Source organism: Pelmatolapia mariae, linkage group LG6, assembly GCF_036321145.2.
Source record: "Pelmatolapia mariae isolate MD_Pm_ZW linkage group LG6, Pm_UMD_F_2, whole genome shotgun sequence".
In the NCBI taxonomy this organism is placed as follows: Eukaryota; Metazoa; Chordata; class Actinopteri; order Cichliformes; family Cichlidae; genus Pelmatolapia; species Pelmatolapia mariae.
The window spans coordinates 2,903,508-2,924,110 of NC_086232.1; the positions used below are offsets into that span (position 1 = coordinate 2,903,508).

At 41.7% G+C, this 20,603-nt stretch overlaps 1 protein-coding gene across 7 annotated transcripts in view; it reads right to left on the bottom strand.

The window, feature by feature from the left end:
* The window catches only part of tenm3 (teneurin transmembrane protein 3), a 266,186-nt gene that overhangs the window by 158,904 nt on the left and 86,679 nt on the right, over positions 1–20,603 (bottom strand). The gene's annotated exons all lie outside the window — the stretch shown is intronic.

The following is a 20,603-nucleotide window of genomic DNA, read 5'->3' on the forward strand; positions in this document are numbered from 1 at the left end:
AGAATCAGCTGTATCACTTTGGTCACTTTGGCATTTAGTGACTTCTGCTTGGGTGTGTACACATTAGTGTTTGGAGGTCTGTGTGTGTGTTTCATTCAAACAGAGAACTCGGTCCACATTTGGAATCCATTCAAATGTGTATTTAAAACAACAAAAACACCCTTCATTAAAACATTTCTGGCTATTCAGACACAAATGTGTTGTGTTTATTTCTAAATCTCACTCTCACATTAAAGTGAAATACAAAATCAGTGTTTGCTCATTTGCAGAAACAAAGCTGCAGTCTTGTTTGGCTGAGCGTTTTCTAGACACTGACTGCAGTTCACCTTTCTTAAGATTTCCCACCTTATAAACAGTACAGCTGCACAAGGATCAAAACTAGCAGCACTGACTAACAACGGGCTGTGAGCTCAGCTCATGATTGTTGATATTCAAATTGTTATGCCCATACTTTATACTTTAAGGCGCCCTCTTTGACACAGAAATGCCCTCCTCGACTCCCCATTCCCACCAGCCTTCCTCCCTGTCCAGGATGTGCACATCATCACCTTTCAAAGAGTGGCCACTGGCCTGCAGGTGCAGACAGACTTGAGTCCTGGCCTGGTAAGGAAGCTCTTCTGTGTCACAAGAACTGTACAACTGTGTCTCACCCCGAGACTAAATCTGCCTGTGGAGGAACTTGGTATATTATGTAAGACACAATATTTATTTTAATGTATTCACCAACAGTTTCTGCAACTGTTCGTACAGTGGGAGGAAAAAAGATTTGTTTGGCTGTATGTGAAGGTTCTCAGTCATCCAGGTCATCGTCGAGAGAGAGGTGAAACATCTTCCAGCAACTTAAAGAAATCCAGATGCTTTTCTTTCCAAGCTCCTTAGACGATTGCCTGCTTAACTTTTAAGTCATACATTGATTTGCCTGTCATAGAGTCAAATAGAGTTCAGTTACAACCCATCTAATATTCTCGCTCTCACAGATCAATTTACAAATAGTCGACCTAAGCTCATCAGTTACATCCATTCCAACCCCTGCAGCAGCATGGGCAGGACCAAAGAGCCGACAGGCGACGTCGGGCACAAGACTGTAGAAACGCACGAGGCTGGACGGGCCTACGAGACAATCAGCAAGAAGCTTGGTGAAAAATCATATCGCAGTAGCCTTAGAAGAAAAAACAGAAGAAAAACTGGAATGCAATATTAAAGAAAAAATGAAGCAACTAAGAGCAAACGACAAACCCAAAGAAACATCGAGAGAATTACAAAACACAAAATTACAACTGATAATATTTTATCAATAACAACAAACTGAATATCTACCACATAATTTCCAACACAATCAGCCAACAAACAAAACAGTGCAAATAAACTTCAGGGTAATAGGAACTGATTGATACCTTCTATATTTACTGAAAATAAGCCTAATTCAGAAGACATTCACTCATCATTCACCATCTAAAGAAGACAGAGTTGTGTTGAACCACCAGTGAGCTACATGGTGCCTTAATCTGAATGCCAAACAAGGCGCTGGGCTCTGATGGATCTCCATTTCTTACTCTATGATTCGTCAGAACAGTCACAGTAATAAAACATAACAGCCTGCTTCCTTCCCATATTAACACAGCTGCAATAACATTTTGACTAAAACCAGATAAAGACCCTACTCTACCTACCGACCTCTGTCATTAATCAATACCCACATTAAAGTTATCCCTAAGTCACTTGCATCTAAGTTAGAAACAGTCCCTGAATAATTCATAATGACCAAACAGGATTCGTCAAAGGCAGACGTTCTACTAATACATTTAGAAGGTTATTCAACCTCATTAGCCTGGCACCGCGTCGCAACGCTAAAGCAACAGACGAGATGCAGAAAAGGCCTTTGGCAAAGTTTACTGGTCTTCCTTTTCATGGTTCTTCATGAATTTGGTTTTGGAAAGTCTTTTATTCACTGGATAAGAACTGTATATAATTCACCAAAGGCCACAGTCTCCACTAACAGCATCATATCACAATGTTTCACCCTGGAGAGAGTGGCCAGTGATAGGTTGAAATCTTGCAAGAAAGCACACGCACAGGCTCGTCCTAAGTTTTCCAGTGAACCTGTAAATGATTGCGAGAACGCTCAGGACAGATGAAATCAAAATTAAGCTTTTCAGCATCAACGCAATCTGCTGTGTTTGGAAGCAGAGCTGAGTATGACCCAAAGAACACTGTTTCTACAGCCACGCATGGAGCTGGAAACATTATACTTACTTCTGCTAAAGCTACAGGATGACTTCACCACACCGAGGGTCCAACGGACCACGACATGTACCGCTGGAAGATAACAGAGACTAACACAGCCACAACACGCAACATGGGACGTGGATGAGTCGTCAGGCATGACAATGACCCATTAAATGAATTTCAAAATAAAAGTGCAGGGCTCACCATTTTGAGGACATCGTTGTTGTTATGGACCTAACTGTAGTTTTAGACTGTTTTCTGTCTATCATTCGAAATAAATGTAAATTCATTTTGTTGTTGAATTCAATTTCAATTTATTTATTTATTTTATAATTTTTGTTTATTTGTCACAGTATTTTATATAAAAGGTTAAAACTTTGAAGGCAGTGGACAGCACATCTGCAGGCTGCAAGTGAGTGTGTGAAAACTAGCTGCATACCAATTTGATTATCATCTAAAGACAAATTCTATTGTTAGGTAAAGGCTACAGTATTGGAACGAGACCCCAAAGACCTGATAATCCCCTATTATTAGCCTGAGGCAAAAGGCAAACAAGGGTCAAACGGAGCATGGGTGCAGCACAAAGTAACTATACCTGATTATAAACTGTTTAAAGTCTATGTCCTTCTGTCCTAGGGTTCAAAGAAGCAGTGAAAAAAGGGAATGCGCATAAAAAGGCATGAACTATTTAAGCCCATTAAACAGTTAATGCCATCATGCTGCAAGCATCAAGTGCATTATAGTAACTCCAGCTAATCAATGACCACTGCTTTAACCAAACTTCAATATGTGGGCTCCAAATGCATTTATTACTTTATATGCTATACTGCATAAAAGTTATTTTGATTATAAGACCATACAGTGCTGTGTTTCATGTATGAGCTAGCAGTGTTTTACACAGTGATGAGAAATGAGCTGTTTCTGAAAGGCTGATTGGACGGCTGCAGTACTCCACAGAACATGTGGCCTGGAGCTACTTCACGAAAATCAGATAGTTCTCTATACCATTATACTTTAAATATAGACCCAACACTAACCTGAGCAGAAAATCTATCTGAAGGCACTTCCCACAGTACAATCACTCACAGTGTGAAATACAGGAAGTGGAATCATTACAGTTGGGTTAAGCAAGGACATCACACACATGCTAACTAGATAAAGAGCTATATGCCTAAACATCACATAAGCATAAATATATATATACATATATATATATATATATATATATATATATACAGACTCACTATTTAATTAAAACTTTTGTGCACCTTTCCCACATCCACTGACTGCAATAAATGAGGTTCAGACAAAACGAGACAAATTTGAATTCTTCTTTTCTTACAGCAACTTTGGTCCTCTGCAGTCAGTAAAACGAGTGCAGGTCGATCTGCCTCCCTGTGTCTCTGTCTCTCTGTTTTGCAAGTTTGTGAGATGGTGTCAGCCTTTGGTTATAGACGACTATGAGCTGGTGCAAATCCACTCTGTGCTGGGCAAGGTTTTAGTAACAACATCCTGACAGAAAGACCTCAGCTACAATGTAACAAAAGCAACAAAATCATGTCAGTGTAGTAAAAACTGACTGTGAAAAAACAAACAAACAACAACAGAAAAACACTAGGCTGAACAAACATTAGGTTTGGGGGCAGCCGGTGGTGCCAACAAACTGATATGTGCTACAGTGACCGAACATAAGCTGCTGTGTGTTCTGTGACATAAGGAAGCATCGCTGCTTTGTGTAATAGCTGTAGCATTTTCATGTTAGAAAGGAAAGGAAATTTAGACTAGTCATAATATTTCCATCAAATACTCCAGTGTATAATCAGCCGACACAAATACGCACAGTACGGACGCACGCACACGTATGATGTAGTCTGTCCCCTGACAGTAGAGGCTTTGCTCATGTGGCCTTTGGAGGAATGATGTGTGTGTGGGGTATAAATTAGGCCTATCCATAGGGTACCACGAAACAAAGAGCAATATGTTGCCGGCTCTTTCCACAGACACACTCTGTGTGCCTCCAAAGAGAGAGAGAAGCAGCCGCACAACCAAACACTTACCAGTCTCTCTGAGGCAAACTGGGAAATGTAAACTGGTGAGATTTATGTCACAATACTATGTTCTTGTTGTTTCTGGAGTAGTTTAGTTAATAACTGCCTTTTTAAATTAATGATTTGTTATTGTTTTCTTCGTCACCATGGCAATGAGGCTCAGGTGGATCAAAACTCTCCTGAAAACCAAACAAAAAAGGGGGAAAAAAGGAAAAACGTCACAAAGGAAGGCTCCATCCACAGGCTGAAACCAGTTGCTCTCATATGTTTGACAACAAAAAATGCATAATTCTTTTAAACTGTCCTGTCTCTTAACTTTCAGTTCAGCTGCACAATAGTTTCATGTCAGCGATTATCAAAGATAATCATTGAAGACCTCAAAATCCAAAGCATGCCAAGTTATATTAATGTGCACCCCTCATGGATGCAGTCACACAGCGATCCAGCACAGTAACACAGGGGCTCAGGTACTCTCTGACATCACATCCTAGTACACAGGTAGGCATGCTCAATCATCCAGGTAAGTAAATCCCAAAAGGTTGATTCTGTTCATCTGGACGCAGCGTTTCATCATCATCCAAGTGACTTCTCAGCTGACTGCAGGTTTCCCCAACCTCATTAGTATGCATGGTCATTTGCATATTTGCATATTAATGATCAACACACTGACCTCATAGCCCATTGTTCATGCAGTTGGCTAGTGTCAGTCATTGTGCAAATGTACTGTTTATAAGGTTGGGGAAACCTGCAGTCAGCTGAGACTGATGCAGTCACTAGGTAGAAGTAGTAAGAGTCATGAAGAGCAAGAAGTACGCACATGCATGTTGAAAGAGTAACTTGCTCTACATTACAGCTGAAAACAGTCGACCATTGAATCCAAAAAATATCCAAAAATAAGTTGGCCTTTAAGCCATAAATGTCTTTGGCCAAAACGTAATTTGAGTGCTCGACCAAAAAGAAGCACTGCAGCCAGGGAGTGGATCCAAGCCCCTGTGGTGCTGAAGAATTTGTCCTTCTGCACCGCGCAGGCATCCAGAATGAGATGAAGTTTTGTGTTTTCCTCTGTCCAACAAATGAAACCAGTATTAATGGGTTCAAATAGAACAATGCTTTAAAGGTGCAATACACTGAAAATGAACTGCAGATAACCTGAAACATGAACCAATGCAGGCGCCAGCTTCACTCAGTGGGTAAGCACAAGGCAGTGACCTGTGGCCCTGTGCTGCATGTCTCTCTCCACTGTCTCCACTACAGCGATCAAATCGAACAAGCGCACTTATAACACTTTGCACCCAAAGACGTGACTGAAATGATTTTTCCTCTATAATAACTTTGAGCTCTTGTCACATCATATTGAAGGACACAAAGTCAGTGTACAGTCTACACTGGCCAGTGGCATTAGTGAATATAGAGCACTGAAGGCAAACCAGACAAACCAGGTCACCCACACTGCGTGAACACAGAGGCCAACGCTTCGCTTTTGTCTTGAGTGCCTGCTTTGCTTTTACCTTGACAGCTGACAGGGACCTCCAAGGCAAGTTTCCCTCTCTCACTGTGTGTGTGTGTGTGTCATTTGCTGACCTTACAGGACTCAGAAAATCCCCTCTCGTCCCAGTGCCTCAAGCTGACATGGTGTTGTGTATCAGGCAAATCAACATGTGTGTTGGATGATTTCTATGTGATAGCAGAAAAAAGCAATAACAGCAACACGTAGAGTCTCGAGTGACTGCTGTGTGCTGCTGCGAAGCAATGACGACTCACTCAGTGATGTAACATCTCTGAGTAGTTCTCCGCCTATACTGTTCTTCATTTCATATCGTATGATATCATATAAGTCAAGACTCATGTGCTGGTTTAAAACCATAAAGGTTTATCCCATTCTCACACTTTAGCACCTATAGCCTGTGTGCTGCGTTCACGTCACAGTTTTAGATCAAGCCTATAGCCAGGGCTGCACATCAGTGGTCCGCATGCGCTGTCAAAATAAAAGATGCGCACCAGACAAGAAGTTGCAACGTGCGTTTGCGTACATAAGATCTTCTGGAGGAGGACAGACATTTGTTTAGAACTCTTAAAGATGTCGAACACCAAACTAACTGATTAAAGGAGCTTGCTGTCTTCGACATCTTCGACGTTGCAACTTCTTGTCTGGTGCGTGTCTTTTATTTTGACAGCACATGCGCACCTGCGGACCACTGATGTGCAGCCCTGACTATATCTCTGATGTAGCTGTTAGGAGCAGCCAACTGCACCCAGGGCCAGGAGATGTTTGCTTCTTGTTGCACACAGAAAAGTGAAGCGTGTGTGCTTTTGTGCATGTGTGCGTGTAACCTGGTGCAGAAAAGCAGAGGCGCCTGTCGTACCGTCAAATGAAAACGGGCCCACGGAGAAATACCAGCTTACACAGACAAAAAATAAACACACACTTATGAAGAGTCACACACTTCCTCTGTTTGTCTTGAGTGGCTGTTCTGCTTTTCACTTAAGGCTGACAGTGACCCGCTGAGAGGAGTTTCTCTTGTGTGTCATTTGCTGCCTTACAAGAAGACGGAGTATCCTCTTTGGTCTTAGTCTGCCTCGTCTGTCATACCAAAAGCAGCAGAGAATTAAATACAAAAGCTACCGTGTAAGTACATGCTGATGTCAGTATCACAGAAGCAAACAGGGCCAGTCTTTAAGTGAAACAGCTTGTTTGCTTCCCTGAGCAGTAATCTGCTGAAGAGTCCATCCTGTGTTTCAGAGAGACAACTGTCCACCGTCCAGTACAGTAAGGATCGAATGACTAGTTGCTCCGGTACAACTGAACCGTGCTTTGAAGTGTATTACTTTGTTATCCAAACACTTCTCCAAACTGAAGTCACACAAAAGTAATTGTATAATAATAATTATTACAGGTTACTGTGAGACTGTATCACAGTTCTCATCTAACCCTAACAAACAACACTGGGAACAACTACACTCGGGACAGCTCTCAATCTGCTTCTGTCCCTTAAATATTCAAAAGCAAGATGTCTCAAATTTACAACTACTTCACTCTTGAAACTGAGACATGCAAGTTAACAACAAATGTTTGGATACCAGCTGTCATAAATCTCCGTCCCCACACTTGTTGAAGCTTTAAATATTTCTAAGTGAATCTTTGAAAGCCCTAAAACTGAACTGTGTGCCCTGCACAGTGTGTGTGTCTGCTCCAGTTACCATCCCTAAGGAAACAGATTCTGATTCCTACTGTTTGGACTTTTGTCAACATGCCAATACAGCATTTATCATTTTAGGTGTCAACAACTTTTAATTAGCAAGGCTCGGAAAAAAAGCACATTAATAGCCAATCTGACATTTTGACAACCTCGAGCAGGGAACAAGTGCACTCACAAGTATCTGCAAAGAGTCATTAACTGAATGATAAATAATGATGTGAAGAAGTCATAGCCTGATCACCAGATAGGATGCAAATCACTTTAAATATGCTTTATTAACCATCAGTCAAAAGCACATATTCCAAAAAATGTTATACTAATAAATTAATGCACATTCATTCCAGTATATGATGTATACACAGAGGTGTTGTGGATTAGAACATTTGAAACTCTGCAAATGTAATGAGAGTTTGTGCTGGATTAATGTTTTGCTCAGCTGCTGTGTAGCTGCTCTGTTCACTGACCAAATGAAATCATCTGTCATCTGTCAATGACAGCATTAATCTCTCAGTGTCCGTGTACAGCTGTCTGTGGCCTGTGCTTGTATCTAAGCATCCTGACTGTGTGTGTGTGTGTTTGCTCACATGCATATAACACATACAGTACTTCCACTTTATGTGTGTCTGTGTGTGAAACAACGTAGAACAGATGGTAAAATGCGGATCACCAGTTGCAATAATCGTCTTCATTTCACTAATTCATAATTATCCTGACTGGAGCGAAACGCTTTCGCAATTACTGTGACACATGCCATTCAGTTTGTGCTGATTATACTGGTGAATATTCACTGTGCTCACCTCTGATTCCCAGTTTCTGTTCATCTCCTTTTCAAACACACACACACAGACCCATATATATTTTTATGTGTGTGTGCACTAATACACTATCAATTTACTTCAGTTGTATTTATATGGTGCCAAATTACTACAACAGTTGCCTCAAGGTGCTTTGCAATGGAAGGTGAAGACACTACAATAATACAGAGAAAACAGAGACCTGGATGCTGAAGGCTCTGCCTCCCATTCAACGTTTAAATACTCTGAGAGCAAAGTGCTCTCTAAGATCATTAGGATAAGGTTTACCATTTACCAGCAGTGAAATCTGTCAGCACGACTCTTTGTAAGGAAGAATTGTGTAAAATGACAGAAAAACTTCTGGTAGCTCATTGCCCACATTTATTTTGATTTTTTGTTTTTTAAACTGTAGTCATAAAAAAACAGAAATTTCTAGAGCAGGAAGTGAAAAACAAACTTTTCTGCCATTTAATCAATTATTGCATTATTACTAATTACCATTACTAGAGTGAATGGCCATGAGGAAGCTGTAAAACGTGTGAAAATGCTGTTAAACTGTCAGGTCTGTGAGACTCATTTAGACTCTGTGCTACATCTCTGCCATTCAAAGACACTTTGTATATAGTTTATTTTATGTCATAGGCAACACTGAACTGTACATTTAGTATTTCACAAGGAAGCATTTTTTATTCAGTGTTAAGTCTTACTTTCATGAACGTACTACTACTAGCGAGAGCACACTCGTCCTGGGCAGGTTTGAAACCTTTTGTCCTCCACAGTGGAAAAAGGCTGAAAATAAAAACGGATGCTTTAGCCAGCTCCTAATTCTATAAATTCTGCACTCGGCTTAGCAGTCTCCAGTATCGCTGACATGCAGCCAGATGTTACTCATTTTATATTTTCACTCATTTCTTCACTTTTTCCTGACACGCCTGCATTTAAATCCGTCTCTCCCGTCTCTCTGTGAACCGGCCTGTACCACTACACTAGATGTCTTCCTTTTTTCACATAATAGTATGATCTAACTCTGTTTTTGCATGTGATTGGCTGCATGGTCAAAATAAAGTCCGATGGCCCCAGGGAGGGGCCGCTTGCCCCCTCCCTTTCTTCCCTCCCCATCCTCAGCTGCCTCCCACTTCTGGGTACGGTTTGCCCCTCTGGGGGCGGGGGTACCCGGACCTGGGATATAGAGTATGTTTGGGGAGTGTGCAGGGCTCGCAAAATTGCTAGCCCGACGTCCCGGGGCTAGCGATTTTTCCAGTCGGGCTACCAGAATCTATCCCTGCCCTGCCCGTCGGGCTATCATAGGAAGGAAAAATATATGTCAATGCTTTTGCATTCTTTCGGAAATGTAGCTGGGTAAATATGTCATTGGCATCGGTGAGCCACTGTCAATATGTGACTAGGGCTGCTCAATTAATCGAATTTTAATCTAAATTACGATCTGGGCTTTCAACGATCATTAAAAATGACTGAGCCGATTATTAGCACCTCCCTCGTGCTTTACTCTCGCGCTGCTCCGTGTGGCAAATCGAGCGCACCTCTCTGCGTTTCGAACACGCGTCACAACAATTAAGAGGAGCTAACAGAGGGAAGCTCGGAAAGCTAAGCAGAAGTTATTTGGAGAGGAGAGTGACTGCCGTTGGCTGAAAAGAGAGGTAAAAAAAACCCTTCAGTGGTGTGGAAACATTATGGGTTCGCGGAGTCAGACGTGGATCAAGTAGACATAGTGTGTAAACTCTGGTGTCGTAGCTGCACCACAGAGCGACATGGCAAAGTTCACTAAACATAGATGTTTACATTTTATTTTTTATATTGCAAACATTTGCACTGTTATCAGTATTTGCACACTATTTTATACTATTTTTGACAATCTTTAAAGCCATTATTCAATACATTTTTATTGTTAAATAAATATCATCAAATAATCGAGATCTCAGTTTCAGTGAAAATAATCGTGATTATCATTTTTGCCATAATCGAGCAGCCCTATATGTGACATATTGAAATCGCATTTGAATTTGCGCTTGTTTTTTGCTTTCACTTTGCAATCGCGCGAACTGTGTATAGAGAGCGACAGTACTAATTGGTGAGTGACGATAATTTGCGCACCAATTCCTCTGACATCGTCTTATCAATCGTTAGTTTACTATCAAACATGACAAGTGAAATCTCCCGCAGCAAGCTTAAACATGTGAGAGGTTGATCGCGCAGAGAATCGCTGAGCGTTATGTGAGTGCGTGTGTAAAGGCAGCAGGATATATATTTTAGTTCTGCAGAGCCAAATAAGACCGGTCAGGGTGAAGAAGTGACAGCCAAAGAAAAGCTTACCACAAAACGGAAAAGTTATGACAAATCAGACTATAAAGTGCAGCTTTATGGTTTCATGGACAAAAGAATTTCTGTTCCTGCAATATAGCTAAATAACCAGGGGTGCACATAAGAGGTCCGCAGGTGCGCATTCGCTGTCAAAATAAAATACGCGCACAAGATAAGAAGTTGCAACGCGTGTTTGCGTCCATAAGATTTCCTGGAGGAGGACAGACATTTGTTTAGAACTCTTAAAGATGTCGAAGAAGCTCCTTTAAGCAATTACTTTGGTGTTCCTCCACCTCCAAAGAAATGTCAGATGGGGTCCGAACCACAAAAGAAGCGCGTATTCTAGGAAAAGTGGTTGCAGGAGGTGAGCTGGCTTTAAACAAATGATGAACGCACAGAGATGTGGTGCAGAATGTGCCATGAAAATCTCACTCTAGCGGACAAAAACACTGCCTTTTATATGGACGCAAACGCGCGTTGCAACTTCTTATCTGTTGCGCATCTTTTATTGTGACAGCGAATGCGCACATGCGGACCACTCATGTGCACCCGTGTAAATAACATAATGTTCTGCCGGGTGTGTTGTTGGTTTCCCTCGATTTCTGAGTCGACAAGTGCCTTTGTTACTGGGACCAGTAATTTTAAGAAAGGTCCCCATTAGAACCCATGAGAAATGCAAGAAATGGATTATTGCTCAGTCTGCAAATAACATACTAAAAATCAACCTGAAAAATCTGTTTAGAACAGCCTACTATGTTGCAAAGAGTGAACTACCACTGGCAAAATTTAGCAGTCTTTGCAAACTTCAAAAAGCAAATGGCCTAGATCTTGGTTCCACTTGCCTCTTACCCGTGACTTCAGTGGAAATTTCAAATTCAGGATCTGACACAGACTGATTCCTGTTGTACAGTTCTTACAGTTCATAGAAATTTCTGTTCAATTACAACCAATTATTTGAGTTGATGATTGTAATTTTTATACAATATTGTAATTTGTGTTTCAACAATTTTTTGATTAATGTTTTGTTTCCGTTACAATATTATACATTAAAGTATAATATTGTAACGGAAACAAAACATAAAAAAAATTGCTCCCTGTTTTATTCGGGCTACTTAAATTTATTTTGGGCTACCAAAAACTGAAGAGTCCCTGCCCGAAGGGCTACCAGGGATTTTGAAATTTTGCGAGCCCTGGTGTGAATGTGTGTACAGTGTCTATTTGTGTCTGTCTCCACGTCGGGTGAGTGCCGAGTATTTGTTTGTGGGAATGCACGTTTGTGTCTGCGTGCGCCTGTTCGTCTGTGTCTATATGTCAGCTTGGGTCTTAGACTCCACCTCTCTGGGAACATCTCAGGCTCTCCGAGGTATGGAGGCCTATCTCCCCTCACCACACTCCCTGCCGGTGGCTGATGCCCTCAGACGTTGGTGTGTTGGTGGTTCTTGGTGTCTGGGGCTGGGCGCTCATGTATGTACCGACTCACTCCTGGTGGCCGATTGGTGGGGCCTGCCACCTGTGGCCCGGCTGGGCCCCTTCCGGGGGGGTGGGGTGCCCCCGGTCCTCTCTGGCACATCTGGCTGCTGGCAGAGCCCACGGGCTCGTCACTGCAACCCCCTCTGGCCTCTGCTTCGTGGCTGCTGGGTGACCTCTCGTTTGGGACTCTCCTCAGGTCTTCCCAGGAGGGTGGCACGGTTGCCCCCCTGGTGGTCCTCCTTGGGTCCTTGTATTCTGGGGCCTGGATCTCCTCCATACCTGCTTCATGCCCTGGGGGACGGGGCTATGGCTCCCCACACTCCCTAGCAGATCGTTACATGGAGAAACCTTTTGAACACAAGCGTGCTGATGCACACAGGTGTGCACACAGGTGTGCACACAGGTGTACACACAGGTGTACACACAGGTGCTCACAGACACAAACTACACCTTTCTTGGCTGCTACCTCAAAGCACATTGTGCGCTGTCAATCTTGCGTGCTGCACAATAACATGTAATATTTAGTATCTACTGTTAGCTAGTTTATTGTGATGGTGTATTTGTTATGTTGCTCTTTTTTATTTGTTTTCTCTTCTGTTTTTGTTTATCTCCATACAGGTGATCCAGGTGTTTTGTTTGTTTTTCTTTTTTTTTCTTCCCCCCTTTCTCACCATCTCTTCTCCCCTCTATTTTTCTTTCTCTCCCTCTCTTTCTTTCATTCTTTCTCCCTGTCCTATCCCCCAGTCATGTCTGTCCCGTCTCTAACAACCGAAAATCAAATCAAATAAATACATAATTATAATAAAGGTCAATCAAATGGACCAATATGGCAAGGCCATGATGATCCACTTGGTAAAGTAAAGCTGCTTGGCATCTTTCTTGGCCTTCAGACAACAATTCTGATGGCTAAAGATCCAAACGGGACAGGCAAAAAAAATAAATAAAATAAAGTCCCATGGATTCTCAGCAGGGCGTCACATAGTGACGGGCCATTAATAACTGACCCCCGTGCCGGATATAATTATATTGTTGGCTACATTCGGGCCGTAAGTTTGACACCTCTGCTCTAAAAGGATTCCCCACAGAGGTCTAAATCATGCCTTACAGTTCAAGGGTAAGAGATTTGTTGAACAAATGCTAAACACCAGCGTGTTATTGCACATTTATACAGAGGATGTGGATCTATTGTTGACCATAGAGGCATTGTACAATGTCTCTCCTTTGTTTTCATTGGTTTCTTTCCGATTCACTTTGTGTCAAGATCGAATGAACCTAGTGAATATGAAGCGATGCACCCTGCAGACATGTAGGCAGCGTTTACCCCACCGTGCCTAATGGTGCATTAAAAAAAGTCAAAAGATTTAAAAAAGTACATTTTTTCTGGTGGTGTTGAGTGATGACACTGTCACTCTATTTTAAATCACTCCTTAATTCCATGGTCTCTTTCTGTGTTGGACAACAAGAACATGCTTAACTCAGTCAAATGGGTCAGCAATTAAAAATGGCAATGCTGACCTTGCTGTCAATTCACATAGAAATCTACTGCTGCACAGTGTTTGTGTAGTTTTGTGTACATGAAGCACTGTGCACCATCCACTGCTCCTTCTTTTCCCTCCTAGTGCTCTGTGAAAATGACCACACAGCCAGGTTCCAGGTCACCCTTTACTGTTAGTGATAAGGTTAGCTTGTAGGAGACTTGATTTGTTAAACCTATATTTAAAAATACCCCTAAGTGATTTACCAGCAAACTGGAGGATGATAAGAAGTTAAGAAAAATATGCTTTGTGGAATATAAATAAGAAAGCAGGAGTGGACAAATCATGTGTGCACAAAAGCATTTTAGAAGGAGAAGACAGGTCAGGAACAGCTGTGTGGTGTTTGCATGTTCTCCACGTCTGTGTCTTTGGGAGGAAACCAGAGTACCTGTGTTAGGTTAACTGGTTCTAAATTGGCCTGGTATATGAGTGACTGTGTGTCTCTCTGTGATGGCCCTCTGACAGCTCAGATAGGCTCCTGCCCTTTGCAAGCTTGAACTGGATAAAAGAAAGAGGATGGATAGATGGTTAGACAGATAAGGAGCGGCTGTGCTCCTTTCTCTTCCTGTGTGTTGGAGATATGTCACATCAAACTCAGACACAAATCTTTGTCTTTGTGCTACGCTGTCTTCTTTCTCTGTTGAGGATATGTAGTTCTCAATACAGATGTCTGTTTTATGGATAGACAACACTGACAAAATCTTTTGTTAATGCTCACTTCTCACTTATCCCTAGCCCCATGTCTTCCTCTGTCATTGCTTGCACTGTAATGTAACCCATTAAGAAGGAAAATACTCTTTCACAGCATGTGACAAATTAAAGGAAAATACAAGGCTTCCTGGGTCCATGCTGCACAGAACTAATGAAGGAGAGAGAAGAAAAGCTAAACCGAGCTGGACGCAGAGGGTGAGCGGAGGGCATCAAGGAACATCGCTCTATTCACTCGGCCTAATTGAGGGATTAAAATCTGATCCCGATCTGGTGGTTGAACTGCTCTCTCCGATTCTCCCGTTCTCATGCTTTTTCTCCCAGCCGCCATCTCTCTTGTCTCTGCTTGACTGTCCTTCCATCATTTCTCCTCCGTTTCCTGGGAACTGTGCTCAGTGAGGCTAGCAGCTGCACGGATGTGCTTGTTCAGACTGATGGGGAGAAACAGTGATGACTGACACACAGAGAAAAAATGTCTTTCTTTTTCATCTTGATCTCAGCCGTGTAAGCCTCCAGCCCCACCGATTCTATCTGACTCCCCACACCTGACATTTCAAATAAAGATGGCCTTCTAAATTTCAATCAGTGATAAAGTTAAGGGAAAACACATTCATTATAATAAATGCCCCTTCTAAACTGGACAGAACTGCAGTAGCTAGACAAACAGGTAAAAACATGGCAACTGGTTCAAATGATCTTGGCACTGCTTCAGGATTCTTCTACTTACAAGCAATTTGGCTTCCAGAGCTGGCAGAGCTGGACAACTGACATAATCCTTGCTGAAGCACAGCTATAAAGCTGTCGGATATGTTTGCAGGAGGTTCCCATGTCACTGCTGTTGTTTCTAATTTGCTGAGGCACTTGAGCTTTGAGATGAAAATATCAGAAAACTGAACTGTGATTTTAGAGGTCCAGAAATGAATGAATTAATCAGACACAGCCCGGTCTGCAGCTCTGCACAGCAGTATGTACAGATGAGTCCTGACAACCCACACTGACATCGTGCAGCCACTCCCAAAACATAAGCTGACTGGACACTCTCTACTGATGAACCAAAACATTATCAAAACAAAAACATTTAGCACTTGTTCACATGTGAGGAAAATGCAACTTTATTTATACAGCACTTGCTAAGGAAGCAGTTTACATCTAAATGAAACAGAATAATGCTTAAGAAACAGGAAGAGGAAGACATTGTATTTGATTTGATCCAATTAAAAATGGATACATAAGCAATTAGAAAATAATTAGAAAGTACGGAACGATGATGAGAAGAGCACTGAAAGAGCGGGACATCACATAAGTGCATGTTAATAAAAATGTTTCAAGAAGTGAATGAAGTCACAGAGTGCTGGTCAATGGAAAGGAGAGGACTCCCACTGGGGGAAAGCATGGTCGCCTTTAGATTTAAGCCTTGAATGGCCAAGACAGCCCCACCTAATAAACTGAGGCTGTGCACGGTCTCACAAGGAGTAAACATTTGTGCACTGCAGCTTGTAGCCAGATCAAAGCTTATTTTAAAAGTGATCAGTAATATTGGAAAATCAGTGCGCTATGATCTGGTAAAGACGAGCAGGATACGAGTGATGTCATGCTGTCTGCTACAATCTTACTGATAGAAAGCAGACAGCAGGTTTTGCTGCTCTGCAAATAAATGGAGGAACGCTCGTTTACAACAGAAAGAAAAGAGTTGCAGTAATAAGCCAAAAGTAAACAAACATGTTTTTCTTTCCATTTTCTTTCAGTTTTTTTATTGTTTGTTTGTTTTGATCTGGCATTTAAATGAAACAGCACTGGTTAAAAAGTTTAGGGGAACACGGATGGGGTTTTAGCAGCAACAGTTTCTCACGGAAGAATTCACACAGCGCTATCAGCTGAAACAAGCTGACTCAGACTTCAGGCTGGTGATGTCAAATTCTGCATACTGGATAGTATTTGATGTCTTTTGTTCGTTTCTCAGATGACGTGTTTCTGCACATGACTACTTTAGTGGACTCCGGCTGCAGTCAGTAGGACGTGTCACACCTTTCTCTGCTCTTGTGCGTCCTTTTATTTCTTTTTGCAGTAAACTGTCTCTCTTTCTCTCCTTCTGATCTTTCGTCACAACATCCGTCAGGTACTCTTGCTGACACACACGTATGATTGCTCATTAAAGAGTAACACAACGTTTCAGATGCACGTGTACAGAACAGAATAGCAGTGTTGTTTACCTGTTTTACCACTGTCTAGCGAACAGTCTGTGTATGCGAGGGAGGAGAGTACAGAGGAGGTGAATATTGAGAACGAAATACTGTTTACAGCAGAGCGGCTGCCTGATGTACCACTGGTTTCCTGCTTCCTTTGCTTTTATTTCTTATTCTCTAAATTCGTAGTTTCTGTGCTTCACTGAATGAATATGAATTAGGGCCGGATGCTGTCCATTTCTGCTTAAAGCTTCCTTTTTACTCCAAACGTGTTTTTTGTCAGAGGATGTCGATCATAAATGTAATGTACACACATACAGGGCTCCGACGCTTCGTGTAAAGCATGGCTGTGCAACGCGCCACTGTCACCATGGAAACGTTTCACCCACGTGCGCGACTAAAATCTGACCTGTAATACAAATGTATTTATGAGACGCGTGTGAACCAAAAGTCTGACAACATGAAGCCCACACAGACTTAAACAGAAACACCAACAACACACCGGCAGGTACCACCGTTTGTTTTACACCGACGGAAGCTTCCAGAAATGAACTCAGTCTGACCGTGTTTGAATGACACCGCGTAACGATACCAACAGGGTTGAGTCTAAAGTACGAAGGTAAATATGCTTGTGAAAAATAAAAAGTGAGAATTTCAAAACACAAGTTTAAATTCCTCCCACCGTCCAAAGACATGCAGTTTGAGGGGATAGGTTAATTGGATAATGCAAATTGTCACTAGGTGTGAATGTGAGCGTGAATGGTTGTCTGTCCCTGTATGTTAGCCCTGCGACAGACTGGCGACCTGTCCAGGGTGTACCCCGCCTCTCGCCCTATGACAGCTGGGATAGGCTCCAGCGCCCCCCGCGACCCTGGAAAGGATAAGCGGAAGCGAATGGATGGATGGATGGATGAAGTTTAAATTAAAAGTAGAGCATATTTACCTTCATGCTAAAGCAGGGCATGGGGTGTAATAAACCATACTTTGTTTTATATTTTACTTTATTTCAACACTTTTGTAACATTTTTCAAATTGAAAGTGAAATCATATAAAATACTGTATTAATTAAATTGCATTAATATTTAAAAATATCAAGAGAAAAGCTGAAAAGTGGACCTGAGTGTTGTTGTGTTGGACAGTGAATTATTATTAATATTAATGAACATCTACATCATCATAACGTCTGTTTTGAGCAGCACAGAAACTTTGAATCAAAGCAAACCTCAGAATGCTGATGTGCAGCCATCACTGCGCCTTTAAAGGCTGACACACACAAACTCACACATGCAGAAACACAGAAATGTGCTTGAATATGATACACCAAAGCTGGAGATAAAACACGGTCACAAAGTACTGATAGTATTTATATATTTTTGCATTTAAGAAAACGTTTTCTTTGAAAAGCTAAATTTAATATGCAACATACATACAATCAAAGGGTCGTTGGGTTAAACTTTCTCAAATAGAAACTAGTGAGCAATTTATTTTGAAAGACCTGTGTTTTTTTTCTCCTTTGAATATTTATTATTGCTCATTAGTAAGACAAAAGTATTTCTTATTATGAATCAATGGGATAACTGATACTTGATTATTGACATAATCAATGGTTATATATTAACGTGTATATTACACTGACCTGAAAATTGAATTGTGAACAGTCAAAAGAACAGCAACAAATTTCTTTGGTCAGTTCTGAATGAGTAATGCAGTCAGAAGGAGCAGTAAGCTTAATAGAAAATAAAATCTTGAAGAATTAGATTGTATCATTTCCTTTTGTAGAGAATGAAACCATTTCATATTGTTGGCAAGGAATCAGCCGCACAAATCCAGCATGTTCATCTGTTCCTCCAGTAAAGCAGGCTGTTGTGATATCTCTGTCTGTCCTCACGTTCTGCTGCACGGCACAGGAGGAAGTGTCTGGACAGTCTTGCACTGCATGCTCTGCATGGATGGGACTTCATAAAAAAGCCTTTGTGGTGTATTATCTCCACACTACTGAATTCCTCTGACACTTCTTTTCACAAAAGTCTATTGGGGTGTCAGGTTAGGTTAACGTGACGTAGCTGTAACTCTATCACAGCCACACGTTTGGTTCGGCATGCTGCTACTGGCATTGTGCTTTTGTACTGTCAGCCAAAACATGAATGGAATGAGTTCCATTCATGTTCCATCTCTTGACTTGATATTGTCACATGTTCTTGAAGAAAAGTCATTCTGAGACAATTATCAGTGTTGTTTTATTGCACAGGCCTAATACTAATTCATTTGGTCCATGATTATGAGACGGCAAAGCAAGCTTTAGTCAGATGAAACAGCAGGAGCAATTTGTCAATTACATCATGAATTACAAGCTAAAAAAAACAATAGTACTAAAAAGTATTATGGCTGCGTGGGAACAGCGTGGCTTCTGAGTCCAGCACTGGCTTTGCGGCTAACTCGCCTGGCCTGTGGGCCTATTTCAGAGCACTGTGAGTGGAGCTGTGATGTTGCTGAATTTTGCGGAGGTGGCGAGCGGCCAGAGTTACTGCATAACTGGATTTAGCAGACAGAAGATGACTGGATGGATCGACGTGGCAGACTGGGTTGTCGGCTGGTGAGAAAACTGCTAGAAAGTTTCCCATGATGACCGGCGCCGCCATGACGTTCAGAGTGTTTGGGTTTCTTGGATTTCCTGGAGGGAAACTGATGAAGCAGAGCTGTGCAGTTCTTCGTCTGATGTGGTGACGGACAAGAGCGCGATTGTAAGCAAATGGAAGGATGAGTACGATGATGTTACTCTTGTAAGATAAGCTGTATTAAAGAGCTCGAAAGGTGTTCGCACCAGGGGAGAACCAGGGGGTCATATATAGAGAAGAACAGGAAGGGGCGTGTTTGGAGGCGTGGTCCTGAAATTCATTTATCTCCAATAATTGACCAGCACTGGGCATCAATTAAAATTTTCACAATTAGATTAAACGACGAGTAAGTTTGGTACCAGCCAGTGACAACAGCACATAGTTTTCACTTATACACACACTTCTTATTGTAACGCTTAGTGATCGAACACACACACACACAAAATGCATGCACTACACACAGCTTTTGTTTACGCTGCAATATGGTGACTGCAGTACACAAACCAAATTTGAACTGTATTATGTGCATACACATATCTGCTCGCTGTCCCACATACCCGACACACCAACGTGCACTCAAGAGGACAAAGATGCACACACATGCAGACACACTAATGTACCTGAGAGGGACGCTGCTGTGATGTAGGTCACTAATCTGTTTCCGTCCTCTCTGTCTTTTTCTCTTCCCCTGTTGCTCACCTTTCTCCTTTGTTCTCTTCAATCATTCCCCTCTCCCTCTCCTTTTCTCCTTTATACTATGTCTTCATGCACGTCTTCCCATCTAATATTTTTTCCACTCTGTGTGTGTGTTTGTGTGTGTGCATGTGTGTGTCCAAGGTGCTCAGAAAAATATGTATGTAAGCACCGAGGCCTTGTGGTCGCACACACCGACTGCATTTCAGAAAATGGTTGTAAGTGCCTCAGTGAGATGCAGAAAAATGCAGACTGCTGTAAAACAAATGTCCTGCTATGACCTTATAGACTGGTGTCTGTGTCACATTACATTTCTTCAAATAAAGGATGATTTTAAAACCACTTTAAAAGGCTTGTCACTTCATAGTTTCATTGGATTTTTTATATTCTCAATGCAGCAAAATTTCTATTGTTACTCTTGGAATTTGGTGGATTTATATCATTTTATTATTTAACATCAGGAGCAAATCTGACTCCACTGGGTTGTTTGCTGTTTTTTGTTAAACCCCTCGCATGTGAAAATTGAAACGATACAAAAAGATCAAGACAGGAGAAGAAAACGTCCTACACTGGACCACCAGTGTGATAACTTCCATATTTACGATCACTTCCTTACCTTTAAAGAAAAAAAGTAAACTTAGTAACAAGGGTTTCACAGTGGTGTTGCTGAAGGACAAAGCAAAACAGCCAGCAGTCCTGAGGTGTATGAACCAATTGATTTGACTTCACAAACAGGAAAGAAAAAGTCTCATCAAAAGCAAGAAGACATTTCTGTTCTGCCTAATCGCTTCACATCGCACCTTCAGACACTTTTG